Below are 5,521 nucleotides of genomic sequence, written 5' to 3' on the forward strand. Positions count from 1 at the left end.
GGTATTTAAATATACCTTCTTGAAGAAACCAGAGGCCTTTCTCTTGGGTATGGTCGGCCAGTTGGTGTCAAAAAAGGATAGAACTTTCTTTATGTATGCTACAACAGCAGCAAGAATACTTATTGCAAAGTACTGGAAGACGCAAGATTTACCCACTCTGGAAGAATGGCAGATGAAGATGATTTGACTGCATGGGATTGGCAGAAATGACTGGCAGAATCCGTGACCAGGGAGAAGAGTCGGCGGAAGAAGATTGGAAGAAATTCAAGGACTATTTACAGAAATATTGTAAAATTAATGAATGTTGAATGATGTCGGATATAAATTAAGGGATTTTTAGCTGTAATGCTTTGAGATAAGGATTTGCTGAATAAATAATTTGAATTGGAATACAAGAAGGAGAAGTATGAGGAGGTCACGGAAATATGTCATTGAAAACTAAGTATTGTGAACTATATGTGTTTTTAAACTTTTTTGCTTTTTTTCTTTTTGTTTGTATAAAAATTGGAAATTTTAATAAATATTAAAAAAAAGAGAGAATGTTCTATATATCATGATGCCTCTCGGTTTTTAATTTGAAGTGACTGCAAAAATTAGTCTGTAGTCCCTGTCCTCCCTGGTTGGGTTGTATTGTTTGTAGTGTGTAGATATGTAATGACTAAAATGGATGAATGTTGTTCTCTGCTGTCACTGCTGCCTTGTTCTGATCAGAGTATTATTCTCCAGGTACAGATCAGAGCCAGGCCTCCCTCTGCATGCAAACACACCTGGGGGCTAGCATACCCGATCTGCCGTGCGTGCCATTGGGGCTAAGGGCTGGACACCGTGGGGACCCCTCCCTCCAGCAGGAGAGAAATGGCTAACAGGTTTTGTTTTACTTCCTTTGAAAGATTAGCAAGGAAGGACCCCAATGGTCAAGCTAACATCAGAACAGTGTTCTTATAGAAACAAGGCTGGCTCTCTCCTCGGAATTCCTGAGATGTTTTGCTGGAGCAGAGCTCTCCAATTTCACCTCCATGTTTCACTTTAGGCAAAATGCTTTGGCATCTTGGGAGTTCAGAGCAGTGAAGGAGGGAGCTAATAACTCCTCACTGTTGGTGAGTCTTTGCCTGGTAGTTTACATTTAAGCCAATTGCTGGGTGTCTACATTCTCCTGTAAGGTTTCTATAGGGTCTAAGGCAGCAAAGGAAGACTTTAGGGTTAAATTACTGGTGTGGAATCAAGATAGTAGTCCACTGCTGTTTCAAACGGGGCACCCAACAAAGGCAGCTGGTGAACATAGATGGCTGTTCATCAGTTAAAAGGGGAGTAATAAGTTTTCTTTAACAAAGTTAATGAATTTGTGGGGACTTTGTATTTACTCAGTGGTAAGGAAAAGACACTTTGTACATGCTCATTGGTGTGTTTCTTTACTATTACTTGAGATGTTATAGAGATGAATGAGCCAAGTAGTGAAAATAGGTTTTGGTTCTTAGTTTTGGTAAACCCAGGCTAGGACTGTGCTAAAATAGGAGACGAAAGGCAGCAAGTTTCAAATTTTCCCAATCATAAATTCTGTTTGCCACATTTTCACATCAGGTTTTTCAAAGTACTCACAACAAAATCATTTATTTTTATACACATTTTTGTCTGCAATTTTGTTGCATATTTTTGCAAAGCAATTTTCCCTAATATAATGTATTTTGTCTACTATCACTAATATATGCATTTTAATGCACATTTTCCCATAAAACATGCATGTTTGTACTCTCACCACCCCCCCTGAACTGTACTGTAAAATTTGGAGAATGCAAATTTCAAAGGAGAAATGTACGGTAGTTTGGTTAGCATATAGTTTCAGGAAGTTTTGCATTAATACACATATGTGAATTTCTGCCCTGCTCTGTAGCTCACTGTTTCTTTGCAGGCTGCTTTACCACCTAGAACAGGAGAAAGCAACGCAGGGAAGCATCTTCACAGGAAGAGCTCCTGAGAGGATGCTGGTATTAGTGGCAGAATTCTCTGGAGAGGACTCTCTGCCTGTTCCAGCTGCTGGACTGGGGAAATTAAGTCAGTCCAGATTCTGCTTCCCAGTGGAAGATAGCTCAGAAAGATGCTTCTGTTCCCATGGGAGCTGAGCCTGCACTGTGGCCAGAGCCCTGCTCTGCTGCCCTTGGAACAGGGCAAAGGCCAGAGGGGAAAGGGCAAGGTCTGATAACAGAAGAGAGCCACATCAAATCATTCATCTCAAGTTTTTTTCCAGGAGCACTCCAGGCCTGGAAGGAAAGACGCAGAAGAGCAGTGTCAATTGTTCAGGCATGTATGGATCAGCTGCCTGCTTGCCTTTGTCACACATGCAACTAGAAAACCGGAGGAGCTGGCTGAAGACATTCTGTGCCCCCATGGAAAATCCAAGTGGCTTCAACCCACCTGCTGCCATTTTTAATTTTTTTAATATTGATTAGGGCTTATTCTACTGGGAACGCTTCCTTAACTGCAACAAGATACAAGCTCAAATTAAATAACCCATTGGCAAACTCCCTCTGATCAACTCCTGCAAACAATAGTGGTGTCCCAGACTGCTGCTTTTGGTAAAGCTGACTTCACTTTTATTAGATAGCCCACGTCTGACACTTTCCATACATTTGCTGGGGCCCAGTTTACAACATGGAGAGTGGGTACCATTGGCTATGTGCCCAACGGCTTTGCCACTGACCTCCACAGCTTCCTGGAAGCCTGGTGCAAAGTGCAGTCAATGCTGCCTCTGGCTTCAGGGCTCCCTCACAGGCCTTTACACCCCAATAAAGGGCTGAGATGAATATTTTTAAGGTGTGATTTTCTTGTTCAAAAATTGCAGTTTCAGCGGGGTGCTAATATTTCACAAGCTACATTGTGGGCAAATATTCTTTTTGGATTATTCATCTGGCAACAGAACATGTCTCTCCCATAGCTGTCTCTGCAGCTTCAACAGGCGCAATTCTCTGACGCTTTGACTTCACCTCCAAGGCGCAGTCTTCCACTGTCTCTCAAGGCAGGTGGATGCCAACCAACCAGGGCCATTGTTTTCTCTGACTGCCACTGCTGCTTTTGCGCCATTTTCTCATGGACTGTTCCTTCTTTCTTGTTCCTGGATCAGTCACACCCCAAACAATCAGGGATCTCATTGTGAAAGGGAGGATTTCATAATCCTGCATTCCCAATCACTTTGGGCCTCATGATAACATCACTCAGGGTAGGCAGTTAACTGAGTTTAAGGACAATATCTCCTGCATCAGTCACCTGGGCAGTCCCAGCCAACCAGGCACCATGCACTGAACAGGAAGATATCAAAATGCTACGGAGGCAACCAGCTTTAGTTGCATGAAGATGCCATTGAGGGTGGGCAGAATCAGTCAAGGATGATGAAAACCAGTAAGGATAAGCGGATGGACTCAAGGATTGTAGAAAATAATGAAACGGAGGCTGGCTGCTTTTCAGGGCAGGTGCCAGGATCTTGCGGGCTCTTTGGCTGGGCACTGCCAGGCTCAAACTACTTATGGCATCTTGTTGGAAGATTCAATACAGACAGCACAGAGTTAAAGTATGGCTCTCCCTCCCACAGGAGGCGGTGAGGGCCACCAACTTGGAGGGCTTTCAAAGAGGACTGGACAAATTCATGGAAGAGATGGCTATCTATGGCTATCAATGGCTATCAATGGCTGCCAGCTATGAAGGCCATGTTCTGCCTCCAGAGTTGGAGGTGCTAAGTGTTAGTTTCTGTTTGGCACTGAGCAGCTGCTTAGAGTCACAAGGCTCTGTTTACATTCCAGAGACAGTCCAGGCTATTGGAAGTCTCATGGGAGACTAGAGACGGATGTGACGTACTGGTTTCCTGTTTCCTTTGTTCCTTTGTTGTTCAGTTGCTCTCTGCTTTCATAGAGAGAGGGTGTATATTTCTTTGTTGTCTGCGTAGTAAGAAATAAAGCATAGAGATGTAGCCATAAATCTCATCACTTCCCTGTGCTGGATTCTCTGCTGAATGGGGGAGCGTGCCTGAGGCCTTATCAAAGGCTCAGGTCGTTAATTATTCATCGGAGGGCAATTCCGAAGGCTCGGCCGGAAAATGAGCTTTATCAGCTTGGCCGAGTGGAGATTACAACACTAAGGTTTCTGAAAACCATTTGAATCCTGTTTGTGGGTTTCCCATAGGCATCTGGGTGACCACTGTGAGAACAGAAGGCTGGACTAGATGGGCCATTGGACTGACCCAGAAGACTCTTCTTATGTTCTTATATGGCATTAATATGCATGGCATTAATCCACTAGTCCAGGGGTCTGCAACCTTTAAGACAAAAAGAGCCACTTGGAACCGTTTCCGAAGGGAAAAAAACTGGGAGCCGCAAAACTCGTCATTATAAAAATAACTTTTTTGTCACTTTTTTATTATTTCTTTGTTTGACCCCTCAGAATTACTCCTCCTCATAGAAATAAACGTTAAATTGACAAGTTACCTTTTTGTGTGTGTGTGTTCTTCACTCCCCTTCAAAACAGTGACCAGCGTACATGCCCCCTTTCAATGCAGTGACCAGCGTACATGCCCCTTTCAATGTAGCGGGCGGGCGGGAAGGTGACGTCGGGACGGTGTGTGACTAACGCACGCACCGCCCCCATGCGACGTCACAGCCAGTACAGCGCCCGCCAGAGTGGGGAGTGTCGGTGCGCACAATGCGCCTCCTCCCCTCGCTAGTATCTGCCCCGGAGCCGCGACAAAGGTGTAAAAGAGCCACATGCGGCTCCGGAGCCGCGGGTTGCAGACCCCTGCACTAGTCCCCCAACCCACCTCTCATTACTTAGAGCTGCATCCTAGACTTTAATCTTCAGTGGGAGACTGTCTCCAGGTAGAAAGGAGCACACTGACTTTTCTCCCCACCCCCTCTCTCACACACATTCTCTTAAAATTTATATTTAGTAATACTTATATGCATAAAAATATAGAAATAAAAGTACCACAAATATTCTATAGACAATCCAGATTGGAGGATCCATTCGTGGTAAGGGAACTCTAGGCAATGTCACACTTAAGTAAATCTTAAGTAAATATCAATGGGTTGCATCCAATGCTAGTCCTACTCAGAATAGATCCATATAAATTAATGGACATGACTAATTTAGGTTTATTAATTTCAGTGGGTCTACTCTGAGTAGGATGGGGGTGGACCTTGGTAATATGGCATCCTGTCCGAGGCCAAAATTGGACACCTGCCCCCAGCCCTTCTGCTACCTTCCCAAAGCTTTGGGAAGGAGGACTCTAGGATCCTGTCAGAATCTCAAGCCTCCTTCCCAAAGCCCAGCACTTACTAGACTTTGAGAAGAAGGCTCCTTGGCCCCTATGCTCTGTGCAGGGGAATCGGTTGGGCTGCCCTCAGTCCACCTCTGTGCAGAACTTAGGTGGCTAAGACCCTCTGGGTATGAACTACTTGATTCCATTTACTTCAAAGAATCATATAATTGCAGAAGAGATGGAAGGGATCACCAGGATCTGAATGGGTTTGACTAATACAGT

At 44.4% G+C, this 5,521-nt stretch overlaps 1 long non-coding RNA gene across 1 annotated transcript; it reads left to right on the forward strand.

The window, feature by feature from the left end:
- The first annotated feature begins 1,048 nt into the window (after positions 1-1,048).
- Positions 1,049-4,468, forward strand: LOC128420142 (uncharacterized). The gene is made up of 2 exons (XR_008331980.1): positions 1,049-1,097; positions 2,243-4,468. It is a non-coding gene; the product is annotated as an uncharacterized LOC128420142 (long non-coding RNA).
- The last annotated feature ends 1,053 nt before the right edge of the window (positions 4,469-5,521 follow it).

The sequence above is a fragment of the Podarcis raffonei genome, chromosome 8 (assembly GCF_027172205.1).
Source record: "Podarcis raffonei isolate rPodRaf1 chromosome 8, rPodRaf1.pri, whole genome shotgun sequence".
Classification (NCBI taxonomy): Eukaryota; Metazoa; Chordata; class Lepidosauria; order Squamata; family Lacertidae; genus Podarcis; species Podarcis raffonei.